This window comes from Betta splendens, chromosome 3 (genome assembly GCF_900634795.4).
Source record: "Betta splendens chromosome 3, fBetSpl5.4, whole genome shotgun sequence".
Classification (NCBI taxonomy): Eukaryota; Metazoa; Chordata; class Actinopteri; order Anabantiformes; family Osphronemidae; genus Betta; species Betta splendens.
Window position 1 is genome coordinate 11,620,601 of NC_040883.2, and position 17,952 is coordinate 11,638,552.

At 41.5% G+C, this 17,952-nt stretch overlaps 1 protein-coding gene across 12 annotated transcripts in view; it reads left to right on the plus strand.

The window, feature by feature from the left end:
- esrrga (estrogen-related receptor gamma a) overlaps positions 1 to 17,952 on the plus strand; it is a 103,298-nt gene that overhangs the window by 6,392 nt on the left and 78,954 nt on the right. For 5 of the 12 annotated variants that reach the window (XM_055507191.1, XM_041070133.2, XM_041070130.2 and 2 more), the window contains exon 2: positions 2,048 to 2,100. The exons of 4 other annotated variants lie outside the window; for them this stretch is intronic. The gene's annotated coding sequence lies outside the window, so the exon portion shown is untranslated. Of the gene's footprint in view, positions 1 to 1,663; positions 1,856 to 2,047; positions 2,101 to 17,952 lie in introns of all 12 variants that reach the window. 3 more of the 12 variants (XM_055507193.1, XM_041070134.2, XM_041070138.2) reach the window with 1 other exon arrangement.

Genomic DNA, 17,952 nt, shown 5'->3' on the forward strand with positions numbered 1-17,952 from the left:
ACAAAACGCCGTATGGACCAAAGAAACACGGTGCCAAACTTCATAGACACATGCACGCATGCATGAAGCTCCACGGTGAGAGCTCTGTATGACGGCACTCCGTGTGTGTGTGTGTGTGTGTGTGTGTGTGTGTGTGTGTGTGTGTGTGTGTGTGTGTGTGTGTGTGTGTGTGTGTGTGTGTGCGGGAACTCACTGTACTGTATCTAGTTTTGTTGTTATCTATGTTGATCAATGGTAAATTGGTAAATTAATGTATAGATGGTAAGATAAATGTACTTCATATCACATTCTCTCAAACTGTGTGTAACTATGCAGCAAATGTTGCATTATGAAGACTAAATGATACAGTGACTGCAAAATTAAGTCTTAGCTGATTAAACGTGTGAGATCCAGACTAATGCACACAGTACTTCATAACATACTGTAATTGCTGCCAAATTAATTCAGAATAATATACGTTACTTGAGGAATCCTTGTGGTTTGAGGGATGTCTCTTCAGATCCTGTGAGGTCTCGGGATCAGAGCCCAGTGGTGTGACCCATTGAACTATTTGTAACTAATCATAGGCCACAAGCCACACAGCATGCCATAGAGCCCAGTTGGGTTACACTCATCAAAATATAATGAGAGTCAACATGTCACTCGCGTTTCCAGAGGCATTCTCTGGATCGACGGCATTGCTGCCGACGTGTGCCAAGCAGTTCAGACGATATGAATTAGCCAGGCAGGTAAAATCATCTCCGCTCCTGCATACTACTAAGTATGCCAGTGGAACTGGATGTAATAGTTCAGGTAGGATAGCATCACACCCTAATCTAAAAATTCCCTGGTTGCATCATGTGGGTATCACATGTTCAGTATCATCTGCAGTGTTTGATCATTTGTAGGGAGACAACATCATACTCTCCAAAATATATTTAGGTATTAAATGATCGCATACTGTGTGCATAGATAACATACCAAAGGATGCATATCAGTTCTTTTCCTGAAACAGCACTTATACATGACATGTTGCAGGATTCATCTGTCTTGTGTCTTCAATTTATGACTTATCTTAACTCCTTACAAGCCTCTCATAAATGTATACACATGTGCCAACAAATAATTTAATTTCTAAAATGAGACAACAGTATAATTTGTGTCTATATTTTACAGTTAAATGTATATGGTGAGTTGTATAAAATATAATTTAATGTTTATTAATTTATGTATAAACTTGATTTTATTAGTTTAATTAGTTATATTCATTGCTATAAGCTAAATGAAGTCATCATAAAGATACTGTAATTGGCAATAAGTATATAATTGATATAACACAAAGTGATACATATGACTGTTAAATTATAGGTGCTAAATATTTAGGTTATTCTAAATAGGTTGCTGCGAATGCCACAAATGTATACATGTTATGTGAATAACCTTTTTTTGAATAATACTAGTAATATACCGTATGTCCACCTGTCTCATACAGTACGTATGGTTTCATCACACACTCATCCTAACTAACGTGTCCTTAGCATCAGTGAATTTAGAGGAGTGACAGGCAGAGCTGATGTTGTCCCCAGTATATATTTAGACTTTAGAAACTCTCCCTAGGGTGAGCATGTATGCACTATGTAGTGAGATTATTAGTGTGTGTGTGTGTGTGTGTGTGTGTGAGTAGTGTGTTTTAGGCTGTTCCAGTCAACCAATTGAGGTCAGTCGCTCAATAATTAAAGCGTGTCACTGGTTAGTGCACGAGCTGGGTCGCCCAATGGGAGAGACGGATGTCAGATCAGAGTGAAAGAGAGTCGGAGTGACGGATAAAAGAAAGCTAGAATACGAGGATAAGCGGCAGCACAGCCTGGGACAGAGAGTAAGAAAGATACAAAGGTTTAAAGACTGAGATGATGTATTGTTTATCCATTCATATTAACGTTCATTAAATGTGTGAAGACCTCCCTTTGTGTATGCTGCAGGTCTTTTGTGTGTGATTTGTTCCACTTGTTGCAGTATAAATGTGACCGAAGCGTTGGTACAGTCATTTTTTAATTTTCCCTTATTGCAGTGTCTGAGGGTTGAGCAGGCCGTACAGCCGGTACCTGAGTAGAAGAACATCAGGTAAGAGGAGCAAAGCTTTGGTTCTAAATGGGCACATAGATAAAAACGAGCTGGAATAATGATAATAAGAGCCAACCAAATATTTTATGGGCATGTTGCAGTAGTGTGGTAAATGTTAAGGTTCAGTTTGCCTCTTGAAAGTGAGCAGACAGGAAACCATGAGCATGAGCATGCTTCTGTCCAAGTTCTGAAGTGTAAGAGTACCAAGGCGGGTTTGTGATATATTTTTTTATTGGCATCATTGACCCAATAATAATTAGTGACTGTGAGGGTCATGGGGTGGAGGTGGATCCTTTAGATGTTCACTTTGCACTAGTTTTAGACACTGATTATTCAAAGAAAAGAAAGAATACTTAATTGGTGGTATTTTTTTAATTAGTGATGATCACCAGCAGTTATTCCACTGTACATTACTGTACTTTGGAAACAATACATAATATTATGTTCACGTATTCGCTCTATACTAGACACCGTTGCCAGCCTGACATTGCATGTTACTTTCCAATCATCCCAATGTGCTGATGTGTGCTGATTTTAAATTGATGTCTGACAGTAAATTTGAGTTTAATAAGTTGTTTGCACACTAATTAATATGATGTTGGGGTTTTGGTGGTGCTACATCCGGGTTTGGTGGTATAAGCATTTGGTTGCTTCGTCTTTACACCATAGCAGGTTGAGCCATGAGCTTTATCTTTCTGGTTGGTGTTGGTGTTGGTGTTGTCATCCTTTTGGCTTTGTGGTCTTTACTATTACATCATTAGAATTTCACTAATGTGTGTGATCCCAGTGTTGTCCTATTTAAAAATATAAAGATGCTACTTCTGGAACTTTTTGTAGTTTCTTCACTGTATATTCTTACACTCAAACCTTGGATGTCGTCTAGAGTTTGTAATCGGATCGCAGACTCTGGCCTGATGTGGGCTTCTATTTAACTGGAAGCCTTTCCAGTTCCTATTAATACTCTATGCCTCAGTTGCTGCCTGCTAGCCTGCTTGTACGCTCACACCCACACCCACAAACACACACACAGATTGGTAACCAGACACTTAGGATCTCACTCACTACAGACCGAAGTTCACTTCAGGCTCTCATGATGTCATTAGGCTTGGCATAGCATATGTGACATCACCGAAAGCATTCATGTAAAAGCATACCAGGAATATTTGTTTCATTTTTCTTCTTCAAAATTCAAGTTTTATGTGGTGAATGGTTCCAGTGCATGCTTCAGTTCTGGCCGGGGTCGTTTTGTCATTGTTGGATGTGATATTCTGAAAAAATGGGACAAACTAACTTGAATCATGAATATGTATTTGAAGCTGAGTTAACTCACATGATGAGAGAGGAAACATGTGTTTATGCATACTGTGTGAAACTTGTTTTGTTTTCCTTGTATTTCCTGATTTCGCTCCATTCATTTAGTATGGTGTCGGTGGAACATCCACTTCCTCTATTTCTTCTTCCTCTCAGTCTTTTGTTTCAAGTTGTTCAGTCTGTCCGCTGATGTCTCTCTGTTCCCTCTAATCCTTCTGTATTTACTGCTAATCCTTTTTATGCTTCTCCCAGCCAGAAGCCCCAGTGAGATCCTGTAGATTTAGCCAGAGGTTGATCTCATGATTAGTATTCAGCTGTCAGAATATGTCAGTCAACTTTTGGAGCCCCCTCTCAATCCTTGCGCTCCCATCATCATCTCCACATTAAAACCCTAATGTGCATCTCAGCATATAAGTTTGCATGTGTACGTGTGAAAGTGTGTATGTGCACGCAGCATCAGAATGTCTTGAAGTGAGAGCCCCGCATGCGTTAATGTAGATACATACCCACCCTCCTCCTGATTACTCAGGAAGTCGCCCTCCATCATCTTAAATGACATGAAAAGAGCTGGAGACAGATATATGCATGAATTAATTGGCTTGAATAGGAGTATTTAGAAGCTTAATCCGTGGGGATTAACGCAAGCAGCCCTCTCTGGATTTAAGCTTCTGTGCATTTTCAGCAGAGGATTGTTTCATTTCACTCCATCCTCACGCTCCCCCTCCTCCTCCTCTGTGCCACCACCTTTAGTTCTTAGTCTGTGAGCCTTTAAAAAAGCTGTCAAGTGTAGGATTAGCAATGTTGTATACCACTAGATAGCTAATTGCCCTAATAACCTTTAAAAAATACAATTATGGTTTTCATTGTGACATAGTGTTTAGTCCCCAGCTGTGCTGCTCATATTTCGTTGTCTTTCAGGTTTATGTACATAGAAATGCTTTCTATTATTACATGGTTACTGCAATCGTAAGATAAGAAGCAAGAATGACCCATTAACCAGATTTGTACAGTGATGTTTATGGTTATTGCATCCGTTTTGATTAATGTATACAGCATATTCAATAAACATTTAATTCAATGTTTGATTGATTTGATTTGCAGCTACTGTGATTAGCTTGTGGCTGTTTTTCTTTGCTAAAGTGAAATCGTTTACTGTGATCTGTCTTTCCAGTTAGCGTTTCGGTGCCCAGCCCGATTTGCTGCTCAGGTGGACTGTTAAAGCATAATATAGTGATTTAGCGCAGGACTTTTATAAAGTTAGGGGACTCGAAAGAACAGAATTAAAAAGCAGCACCAGCCAAGATAAAAGATTGCTCATAGTGCCTTAGTTTGGCTCAGGCTCCAAAACACAAGCTCCTACATTTCCCAAAGGGGAATTTAATTGCATCTTTTATTAAGGCCTATTAAACATTGGGAAGCACCTTCCTGAGCCACAGACAATCTTTACGGCTGTCGAGAGGACGCTGCACTTCATGCCTAAAAATCAGTGGCATGCCCCTTTTTACTTGTTCTGTGAAAAGGTTGCATCAGTGGCCTCGTGTTTGTTAGACTGTTAGAGCGGTAGAAAGCAGGGTGTTATGTTGCATATACTGTATGTTGAAAATCTAACAGAAAAATGTGACCCTTGTCTTCTATTGGTGCCTTTTTCCTGCCCTTTCCTCTCTACACCTTCCTCCACATTTCCTCCACCAACTGTCTCACCACCAACTTCTCCCCCTCTGCTCTTCCACTCCCATCTTTTCCTCATACACTGTGATACGGCTCTGTCTCTCTCCTCCACCTCCTCCCTCCTTCATTTATAGAGTTTGCACTGCAAGTCTATGAGATACTGAGCAGATCAATGCCTATAGATTGGCTCATTGGAAGCCATTAGTTATGGGTTTTTATAAAGCTAGTCATTATTGTGTTTAATCTTGCAGAAAATTAAATTTAGAGATGTGTACAGTGTTTTGGTTAAAAGTTGTTGATTTTTTTACCCTCTCTCTCACACTCTCTCACCAGCTGCTGTTTTTCTCCCTTTTGTTATGTTTATTACTGAACGTGTGTGTGGGTGCTCGAGCATAAGCCAGAATGAATGACTGACAGCCTTCGTAAAACACACACACACACACACACACACACACACACACACACACACACACACACACACACACACACACACACACACACACACACACACACACACACACACACACACACACAGGTGCATTAGTGTCACAGTTGAGAAGCCATCATTCATCCTGGTCATGCCAAAAAACCCTTCAAGAAAAATGCCCATCCAACAACATGGCTTGGCTACAGAACTGCCCTTTTCCTACAGTGTTGGCAAATCCTTCTGTTGTCAAAGGCTTTAATAACTTAAAAGTGATAGTGGTGCTGTTCTTTCCCTCGACACTTTGCTTTTGTTGTCCAAAGAGCATCGTAGATTTGTCCAGGTCCAGCTTTTAATTTTCAGAATTAGTCATGAATTTTTTTTCCTCCGTTGGACACGGTGCACCTTTGCGGCAAGCCAAAACTACAGATGCCCAAGCTCTGGGGTTATGCACTGTATTTATTGTGCACTGTCCCATCAAATAAGCTGATGAAACAGTCAGGGTTTTAATTCTACTGTACCTGCTTTAACCCTTCATGTCTCCATCACTTTCCTGCATGTCCTTCTCTTCCAGTTCTGCACCCTTTTCTTCATCCCTCCCCTCCTTCCTGTCCTTTCTGCCCCTTCCTTTTTCTTCTGTACGTCGTCTTCTCCTCTTGTCCCCAGTCCCCGTGTCCCCCTATCTTAAATCCCGTTTTGCCTCCTCACTTCCATGTCCTCTCTAACGAAACAATAGATGCCTTGAGCTCTGAAAGATCATTTCCCACCCCACCCCAGCGCCATCAACACCACTTACCCTCCTCCTCTCCCACCCCATGATGATATGCAGAGTAGGGCAGCAGCCTTCTTTTGTTTAGCTTAGCGCAAATGAAAATTGCTAATCAATTTTTACCCCCTCTTATTTCATGGCGTGTAGTTCCTGCCCCTCCCCTGCCAGCTGTCATTGTGTGGTTGTGGCGCAGGGCTGAAAGCTTCATTAGCAGGAGGACAGCATGTTTTGCCCCTCAGCACTATAGTCATGGAATTACTAAATATAGATAATACATTTCCTGGTGTTACTTATAGATTTAGATTCTTCTGTCTCACAAACATTTTATGTCAAAAGGATATGTTTTCACAATTCTGATCTGATCTGTTGGTTGGACGTGGACATTTCACACCTTTCTGCTGTAGCAAAAAAGATGTAAAAATATTTATTAGGAAAACCTCTGCTTAGGTCTTTTTTTTTTAATTTTCCCATGGTGATGAAGGTTGAACCTATGTGACCTTGAGCAAAAGGAGTAAACCCTGATTCAAAGGGCACACAGTTCCCCGTTTTAAGACACATTCAGACCAGAATAGAGCACCCTGACAATGCTGCATTTCATATTTGAACGGCATACAGTATGTTTGATATGGTTTATGTAATATGTAACATGTTACAGTAGGTGAGGGTCTTACAGTATTTTATATGTGGCACCTTTTTTTCACCTTGTGCACCTTTCCTGAATGATAGTGAGCCTTTGCTTTGTATGTAAATACACCTTTTATTAGCACTTAATTATTGAGAAGGAGCCGTGGCAGTGAATGTTGCTTCTTGGCAGGATGCAGTTGAGCGCCTCCAGCAGGGCAAACGTTTGCCTCCTCAGCATTCGACCAGGTAAGCGTGATTCAGCTAATGCAGGCATAAAGTGCACAGGTGAGAGGTGACGGAATGGGCAGAAGTAATAGAATGGAAAGAGAGAGGGAGGTATCGTTCACTGCCTAGTGCTGCTAATGCTGCCGTTCTTCCCCTTTGTACCATGAAAGCAGAAATGTCTAGAAAGGTTTGTCCATTCACACTGTGTGTGGAGTCCGCCCTAGTTTGAGCTGTGTGTCTGTTTGAAACTGAGAATCACGGGCTCTTCTGTCTGCTATTAGATCCAGTTACCTCCTCTCTATGAGAAAATATTTTCCACTGTCACCCTGCACAAGATGAACCTATTTTAGTTGAGAAGAATATATTATTCTATACACCTGCATCAAGTTAACAGATTTTTTTTAGGTAGTAATTCTTCAGATTAGGAATGCTACAAGAGCCTTCAAGTAATTTGTCTTAAGATCCTGCACAGGAGACTTCAACAGGATCTCTCCACCTTAAAGTTTTCGAAAAGGTTGCATCTTATAGCTCAAAGCTAAAGTGACCTGTTCCCCACAGTAGCTTCTGAGCCATAACGATGAATGAATGGGTTTGGTGGGAATGTGGTTAATGAGCTCTTTAAAAGCTGGGATGATACATGGTTTATGGCGGCTGCACATCCTACACCACATATTCAGCTTTGAGCCACAGGAGACAGTGTAGGTCATTCATATTTTGAAAGCTCCACCTCCCCACAACTATATAAACACAGTGGCATGAGACATATGTAAAATCTCTAGGTCTGTACTGAACTGTGCATGTTAGCAGTTGATTCCTGTAGTTTTTTTAGATTGCTCACACTTTCCTGTTACATGGCAACATCAACATTTCTCTGTCGGTGTCCAGCATACTGCATGAGTCCACTTCAGAAAATGGAAGAGATCAGGCTGAAAATGTCACTTTAACTTCCAGTGGGATACAGCTGTGCGCAAATGTTAGTACCTTTTCCTTTAAAAAGCAAACATAGGCGATAAGAGGGTACAGTGCAGTAAGTGTCAGGTTCTGCTCTTCAGCCTACGGTTAACTATAAAAGCAAATGTCCTTTGCTGTTCCGGAGCAGTGTGTTACCTCACTTTCAGGAACGGAAGAGAGAATAAATTATGCATAAATATTGTGAGGGTTATAATCCTTTAACCAAGCAGTTCAGTGTTTTGGAAGTAGACGGTTCCCAGATTTTTAGCAGTGGACCTTCCAGCACATTAGAGATGCTTGTAAGTGTTGCCAGGAAAGAATTTGATGGAAACTGGGTCATCAACAGTGATCCCGCTGCAAAATCAAAGAATGTGGGTCCAGTCAAGCCAACCTTAAGAGAACTCTGCATGAATGAATGAACTTAACAGGTTAGCTTTCAGTGTTAAGCAGTGCTGCAGCAGTGAGACTCTTCACCTTTGACCAGTAACGTTGTTTTTCCTCATATCATCATTTCACCGTAACTATTTATCAATGTGAAACTTGTTCCCAAAGCACAGCAATCTTGTCTTGACACTGTACTCTCACCACAAGGATTTACAACAGGCTTACTTTTTGAATCCTTGTCAGTCTTGTCCTGTCTCCTCTTGGCTCTGCTCTTTTTGTAACATCAATTTAAATCAAAAGCTAAAATGACAAGTCTGATAAATCCGTTGCACAGCAAAACACCAGCTCCTAAAGCCATTTTAAAACTTTGTGTCTGCCTGGGAAACAGCTCTAGAATGATTTCCAGACACACAACCCACTTACTGTACCTGAATGCTCTAGTTTTCTGCTCCCATTTAGTGATGCTGACTGAAAGCGTGAAACAATCGGATCAATTCACAGCTGTAGCATACAGTAACTTGCAATTCATTTAGTCCTTATCTGTCACAGCCTATTCTTCCTCTTCATGACATCATATCAAATACTGATTGCTGTCACCCCACTTCACCACAAGTGTTGGTGTCACAGTTCTCCTTTCACAATCCCACTCTACTTGGGGAGTGTGGTTTTTCCACCCCCTTCTATTAATAGTCCAGGGATTTGTTTTTCCTTCCACTGTACGGCGTTTGGTTGCCTCTTGGGTGCTATTAATAACACAAGCGAATACAAATATATTGATACCCTCAATCCGGTGATAAGAAGACATGTCTTAATTCAGTCAGGCTCTAGTGGAGGCACTTGGGAGAGCATGTGTATGGGTTTACATGTTATGTATGAGTATCATGTGGCAGCCCTAATATTTCAATTGAAACCAGATCATACCCACCAATCACATGGATTAACAAGTACTAGAGAAAAGTACAGGTCTGGTATAAGACTAGATGTTGCTGACTAGTTAAAAACACCTAAACATACAAAACAACATCTTTTATTTATGAACAGTTTTGTTACTGATGCACACAGACCTATGCTATCTAACCAGTCATTAATTCAAACTGTATGTGATGGAAACAAAACATTTCCCATCCAACGTTCTTTGACTCCACTAGAAGACCTTCCTGTAGACTACACAACAAGCCTTTCTTTACTGTATCTTCTCCCACTCAGCATCTCCCCCAACGCGTGTGTATGTGCAGTCTGGTAACATTCAGATGGCGAGGGTGAGAGCGCATGCTGCAGTATGCTCTGAGCCCAGTGGAAAAGCAGGAAGACTTGCTAATCCACAAGGCTGGCTGAGCAGAAAGGCCATTCATATTTATAGCTGACTGCATCACATTCTGTCATACAGATGCCCACAACGCAGACCAAGAACACCAATAACTCGAAAACAAGGTAGAAATATGGGACTAGAGGTAAATTCCAATTGGAGCCATATTTATAGCCTGCTGTGTCACCCTTTGATACAGATGACACCATTATTCTTCACATACAGTATGTCACACACTACAGTTCCTGTTGCAGTGGATAGGAGCTAAACACTGATGGAAATTGGGACAAATCCCTCTTTAGCCACACATGGGGTGGTGAAATTAAAAGGTATCACAGTGAGGTGCGACCCTGGTGTATTTTAAAACCTTTCAGTAGACTTCTACACTGAGATGGTCACTGATTTCTATTACGGGAACTAGGGCTTAAGGTTTCACACTGGCTTCATCCCTCTGCACACAAGCCAGTTCAGAGTGCAGCACATTACTAGCGGTGTTGTGCTTATTGATACGGTGCCATTGTAGGTCGCTGCTGATATTTTTAACCCGTTGTATCATAGTCATCCAACCATAAGACGGAAATAACTAGAACTGGACAGCAATAGCGAACCTAAATGTGATCCGAGGCCCTGAATGTTATTAACAGTAACGGGTTACATTCAGACTTTGACACACATGTGTCTGTGCCAAGCAGTCAGCAAAGTCCATGCACACGTAGAACCATTACCGGCTCTGAGCTTGTCCAGCGCTAAATGCACCAACACATGAGCAACGCGTTTCTTCTTCTGCTGGTTAGACTCTGTTAGCGTTTGTGTGCCTGTGCACCCTTCTGCCATGATATTAGTCAGATGAGGTATTTATAGAGGACAGACTGTTCTCTCTCTGTGTGAGTCCAGTCAGCGTGGCATGTTCACAAATCACATCACTGACCAAGACGCTCGAAGATACAGTATAGAAAAACATGCAACCCAAAATAATTGGGCTTGAACCTATTTCAGCCATTTTTTAAATATTCTTGATTATGAACTGGTTATGTGTTTTGTGTAGTGGTTGACTCCTAATTAAACTTTAAAGCTCACAACAGCAAAAGCTTCCAAAGTTTACAAAAGGCAGTTTTACCAACTCATGTCCTAATTTAAAAGACTGAAAAGTACAGTGCCTGGTCGGAAGGTCAACAAACGCAGTATGTAACTGTTAAAAACACAGTTCTGCTTTCACAAACAGGCCTCAGACAGTGGCACTAAAAGACAAATGATCACAGTATAAAGCATTTAACCCGCTGTCATTTACATTATTGTGAGAAAGTGAACACGTCTTAATAAAGTGCAGCACTGAGCAGTTGCAGTAACAGTACCCTCGAGGAACAATGAAGACAAGAACTCGATCTCTGTTTATCGTGACGTGTCAAAATCAATTCATGTTATTGCCGCTAATGCAGTTATAAAGTAAAATAAAAGCTGCAGGAACTAGTTGGATACTTATCGCATCATATTTGACAAATGTGATAAACAATAACAATTAAAGGCAGTAGGTTCAAGAGGAGGACTGGTTACCAGCTCCAGAGAAAGACTCGTACAGTACAATGAACCCGTATTTATCAGCTGATACGGCAGTGCCTCCACAGACAAGGCAACACACGCATACTGTACATGCAGGTAGGAGAGTCTGTGGGATAAAGTCACATACATGAAGTCACACAAGACACAAACTAGCTCTGAAGCCATAGTGTGGATTTACAGTTATTTGATGTGTACTGTACACTGTGTGTGTGTGTGTGTGTGTGTGTGTGTGTGTGTGTGTGTGTGTGTGTGTGTGTGTGTGTGTGTGTGTGTGTGTGTGTGTCTGTGTGTGTTCCCCTCTGCCTTGTCCCTCGAGTGCTCCCACCTCCTCAACCTCCCGCAACCTCTTCACCTCAGCACAATTCCCCTCCTGACTGAAACTAGGTCTCCCTCTTCTTTATTTTCTCCTCTTTCCCCCATTACGCCGTCTCTCGTCCCTTCCACTCCTTCCTCTTACATAGACGTTCTCTCTCTTCGTCTGTATTGTGATACCCCCATCTCACAGCAGCCCCAGTCACCCTGTCCATGACCACTGACCTCAGGGGTAAATGCGAGGTCCCACCTTACCAGGAAATAAAGACATTAGCTTCCTCCCGCCGTCTGACCCCGCTCACCTCCCTCGTCTTCTCTCACCCCGTCCTCCTCAAATCCCCTCTGTCCCAGCTCTTCTTCTGGTTTCTTTTTCTACCCTTCAGATACTTCTCTCACTGTTGGTGTTCTACCTCCTGTCTTATTTATTTTGTTGTTGTTGTTGTTTTTGCTGTTATTGTGTTGTTCGTTTTATTAAACAGTTTTTTTAATGTTCCAAAGGCCTCTTAAGTTTAAATGTTTAGTACTTAAAATGCATAGTGATTATTTTTTTAAATTATTTTATTTGATGGTTGTGTTGATTTTAAGTTGTTGATCCTTAAAACATTAAAACGTCACAATGCCAAGTGGTTATACTTATACTGTACCAATATGAGAGGCTGTGTTTATTAGTAGATATTTGGTTGTGAAGAGTGATACCTCTTGGACTAATATGACCTCTCTCATATCACTGTTGTTTTATTTTTGTTTTTTTTTACCAAATTGCTCATACTGAGGATCATCCATGATTCATCTGCCAGCAGTAACCGCCTATAGAAGCTCAAATTGACCAGAACACTCCACCCTGCACATTCACTGACTTCCCTCAAAAGCTGGACACGTTCTTTCTTTCCCCTTGAGAAATTCCCTCACGCGTTTGCTTTCCTTTCCTGACTTTATTGGCATGACTCTGAGTGTTGCTAAACCAGAATTTATCCACTATGCAGCATGTAGTGTGAGAAAAATAGGACAATATATTAACCTTTGGATGTGTATATTTTTCTTTCTGATGTTCTCTAAAGCTCTTTTAGATTGTTACACTAGATACTTGGGTTTCCCTTGAGAGACATTCTGTCTGCTCCAAATATCTCCTTCTATTTTTTTTAATCTCGCTTTCTGTTAAAATCAGATCCAGACTTTTCTGGTCTCACAGAAGAGCTGACAAGTGGGTTTTATGTCAGTTGTCTCATCTGTTGATTGTCCAATAATCATTTTAGAATCGGTTGTTTTTCTTGTTATTGCTGTGTTTTCAATGAGTTATCTGTCTGCAAAGTATTATGACATGAGAGATGAGAGCATCAGTTTTATGTCTTCTAACTTGAGCAACTTGTTCATGCTTCATAATATAGACTGAACTGTCCACGATAATAAGGTCAACAAATTATCATTCAGTTTTAGGGAATACTTTAATGTCGGACCGTATGTAGTCTGCATATCTGGTAACAACAAACTTTAAATGAGCTGGAAAGGAGGGCAGACATTCTGAGCATTCCCCTGAAATGCACTTTGAAAAGCAGTGTTGGCGCACAGTTTTGTTAGCTTGATTGTGTTTTGTCTGTGTGGCTGGTGCTATATTTGTGGCTTCGTGTGTTTGAGCTACCACTGCTTTGTGCGTCTTTGCGTGTGTGTCTGCATCATTAGTGTATTGGTTTTTTTATCCGCACAGTGGAAAGTGTTCCCCTGAGATTACGTTTTCCTCCCTCCCTCCCTCCCTTGTTCGTGAGCGAGAGAGAGATTTGTCTGGTGCAGTTGTTCGCCGCACTAGCACAAGTCAAGCATGTCACCTGCGTGTAGTGCTTTGCTTTATGCATATTCATAACTTTTTCCTATCTCAGAATGTAGAACACAAACAAACGGGTACCAGCATACACACCACATCTATTTTCTCACTCCTGCTCCTCATCTCTGAATCCCTCTCACTTTGTTCTAAGATGTTTGTTTGAACTTTGGATTTACTTCTACTGTTCCAGGAAAGAAAATAAATGCTGGGCAGCGAGTGAAATTTAGAGACATAAGATAGCAATGACAATGCACAGAAATGTTATTTTTATGACCTGTATATTTGGATCCAAACAAAGACCGACAAAGACAGACAAAGAGTAGCTTTGTAGCTTAAGGTTGTGCCTACATTGAAGGTACATTAGTTTAAGCTCATGATTTGTTTGCATTCTGTATAGCTAGTACTGTTCGCTTTAACTTTTTGTCTTCATTTCCTTATTAATATTTTGCATAATTTTTAACATTACTGGCTAAAAGTACGTCTTGCTTTAATGTAGAACCTGCAGCTAGCCAAGGTGGCCTTACAGAGACACTCAGCACCATGGACAGGGCCACTTCGTTGTTTACTTGTGGTTTGTGACTGTTTGTTCTATGTGCAGATCTACTGTATAATAGTCCCAGAATTTAGATTTTACAGTGAAATCAGAGTGTAAGAAGCTTAGTAGGAGTAATATAACATTCTGTATGTTTTTATGTGGATGTCTATCCCTCTGTGCAGAGCTGTGTGTAACTGTGATGTAGAATATGCCTACATACAGTACAATCACCTTTTGTTAAGTAGCGGGATAAGAGATGTTTATACCTCGTGCAGAAATGTGTTATATGATGTAAAAGTGCTGTCGTCCTGAAGTTGTGTGTGTGTGTGTGGTTTACATGTACATCTCTTAATCGTTTAATCTGAAAACACTCAATGACTTTGAGAAGAAGTTTTTCAAGGACATATCTCACTTTGTTCTTTTCTCAAAGGATCTGACTCACTTTACTTTCTCAGTTTTTAATCTTAATAGTATTTACTGTATAAATGTATTAGCCCCTAGTAGAAGCAGGCGTGAACGCACTAGAATTACTGATGGAAAACCCTTCTGGCCTCAGGATCACATCACATCGTCGGGGTGAGCACTGCACCATTGCAGCCTGTATATACAGTGTGTGTGTGTTCGTGTGTGTGTGTGTTTGTGTGTGCGTGCGTGCGTGTGTGTGTGTGTGTGTGTGTGTGTGTGTGTGTGTGTGTGTGTGTGTGTGTGTGTGTGTGTGTGTGTGTGTGTGTGTGTGTGTGTGTGTGTGAGAAGGGCTACGGTAAGGTCAGGTTTGCGGGAGAGTTTTTCTAGCTGTGTGTCTGATTTGGTTTGGTTTACAACAGATGGGCCTACTGTGACCCACAGGCAAATACATGTAGCCCCCCACCCCTACACACGTAGCATATTATAGATATTCTGCTCCAAAGCATATAATATTCAGAGGGCTCTGATTAACACAAGGCTGTTGGAAGGATGTACAGTAGTTGACGCCCAAAGTTCACAGGCTCATAACCTTTTTCTCATTGCATGACATTGCTAATTTCAGTGATACTTTGCTTTACTTGACTTGAAAGCAACAGATGTGTGGACCCCCCCCCCCCCCCCCCCACCCCCCCCCTCCTCATTTTGCTAAGTGAAGGCTAAGAGACATTCAGGTAAAAGCTTTTCATTTGTAGCCCCTGCCTGACCATCAGTGCTTAAAATGACAAATGCTGCTGGCAGTAGGTCATCAGTTGTGCAGCTGTTGGAGGTTAGACTAATTCCCAGAGTTACTCGATGACAAGCCAAAATTAAACACGGCTATCAGAAGCTGGTTCCTTTTTATAGCCAGAGGAAGGTCCACCCAGTACCAGCACTGTGCCACTCTGAGCCTCTTTACAGAATGGCTTCCGAGTTCAGCTGGTGAAAAATGGGGACATGTACAAGAGTGTTGCGTTTACAGTTCGCTTTGGTTTAGTCTGCTTATGGTTGACTCATGACCGGGAATGGGGAACCGTTCCTACTAATTGCTGAAGCTGTTACTGTAGGGTTCTCAGTGCTGCGTTCTCTTCTCCTACTGTATGGAGACTAGCTGTACAAATTATTTAGAGTTTCAGCAAATAGTGTAGTGTAAACCAGTTTTGCAGTTCTCACCAATAAATCAGAGATGCTGGCCCATGGTAGACGACTGGGCAGTCAGTGTCATGTTGAGGCAATTTGTATGGACTACAGACACACACCGCTCGTCCAAGGAGCCACAGGAGGAAGGCTAGTTCACACAGTTAATATAATGATTAACACTAGGGGTCAACACAGGTCAAGGCTGGCAGAGCAGGAGGGAGAACGATACTGCAGAGGAACACGCAGGGATGGAATTTTAGAAGACATCAGAAAAGCATGAGAAACAAGGAGAGAGAGAAAATGAGGTGAGAAGTTCCTTTTGGGAAAATGGAACAGGGTCAGAGAATCCTAATGACAGAAGAGACAGGAATGATAACGACAAAGATGCTAAAATGGGCAAAAGAAGATAAGGCACTGGATAGAAAGACAATATCAGGGTGACAAACTGCTGAAGTCAGTACAGGAGTTTAGCCGTTTGAAACCGAAACAGGCTTTTAGACTGAATCTGTAATATAATAATATTATGTAATTCATACAATTGTACTTTTAATTTAAAGAAACCTCCTAACTCTCACCTTCTTTTTCTCTCTTGGTGCATGTCTTCTCCATCCTCTCATCTGCACTGCCCCGTCTGCCCTCAGCAGCAAACCTCTGCTTATTAGAGAGAGAGAGAAACCGAGACTGACGATGAGTGAAGACCAAAAGATAGAGGGAGGGAGAACGGAAAGAAATAGCAAGCAAATTTAGCTTGTCAGGATTTGTGTGTGTGTGTGTGTGTGTGTGTGTGTGTGTGTGTGTGTGTGTGTGTGTGTGTGTGTGTGTGTGTGTGTGTGTGTGTGTGTGTGTGTGTGTGTGTGTGTGTGTGTGTGTGTGTGTGTGTGTACAAGAGGAAGAGAGAGAGGGATTTTTGCTTATCAGACAGGAAGTGGATCTCTTACAATAGCATTCTGACGTTTCCTCTTCTCTAATGTGGAAAACTGTTAAGATTCCTATTCCAGATACCACGCGCGCACACACACACACACACACACACACACACACACACACACACACACACACACACACACACACACACACACTGGCGCAGATAAGATGCTGGGTTGGAGACAGAATCACTGAGTCAGCCATATGTATTCACAGACTTAAGACAATCAGTAATTCACACATACATCACATACAGTGTTATATTTGGTATTCAGCTGATGCTCCAAATACAGTTATATAGAAAGAAGACAGGAGGAATAAACAGGCAGGTAGATTCATTCAGAATCCAAACACGGAACCTGGAGCTTAGAAAGGCAGAAACCAAGACACAATTGGATTAACATGACTCACATAGACTGTAATAAAGAAGCATTTCCTATGGTGTTACCAATTCAAATGGCTCACCAGTGATCAACCTGTATTCAGCGTAGAAGGTCTAATTATCGCTGCCAGCAGGTGAGGACTGCAGACAGAGGTGTTGTGTCTCTGGTTTGCCCATCTGCACTGTACATCTGTGCCATTCACCTCAATGCGATATCGCAGAAAAGTTTTTTCAAATATGGCACCATGGCACCAATGTTCATTTGCGGCTCAATGAACTGATTAGGTTTGATGGTCAAGGTGTCAAAGGTCAAGGTCTGACCTTGTGTGTGACCCACTCATTTGGACTGACTCTGGCCTTTGTTCATCCAGCCTCATGTCAACTTTGGTACAACCTGTAGGACTGACAAGAAAGAATGGTGAAAAGAGAGTGGCATTCATTTTCTCTATACTGAAGCTTTTTGTCATAAGACGGCATGAGCTTCTGCTCAGATCCCATTTACTCACAATTTGTTATGACACTCAGGTTAGCAGCTTCAGTCACATTATAAACGGCAGAGATTTTCCCTTAGCAGAGTCTAAATTTCCCGTCTCAGCAAATCAGGAGTATTCACACAGTATTCCACAAGCTGTGGGAGTCTATTAAATCATACAATAAACTGACACAAAGGAAGAAATTAGGATTTTTCTTCTCGGAGGCACCTGGATAATAGGAATAATAATAAAGAGTATAAGGCTTGACGAGAAGTGAGACAGAGGAGACCAAAGGGGTCTCAAAGGTGTGAGACAGTCAGTCAGAGGCAGAGGGTGCTGCTCTGAGTCACACTGACGCACACTAGAATGAGTCTTGTAGTCCGGACCCCAGGGTTTACACAGGAAGTGTGTGTTCGTCTGTCAGCAACCAGCAGAACCAACCAGGAGATGGTTAATGAGTTATACCGGTGCGATTCTTCCTACAGAGACTGTGATGGGAAAATAAAGCTGGAAAAATAGATCAGTGTTAATAATTTTACAATCTATTCCCAAAAGAAATAAAACTGTATGGTGGTCAGTATGGTTCTTCTATTAAGAGGCGGACTGGTCT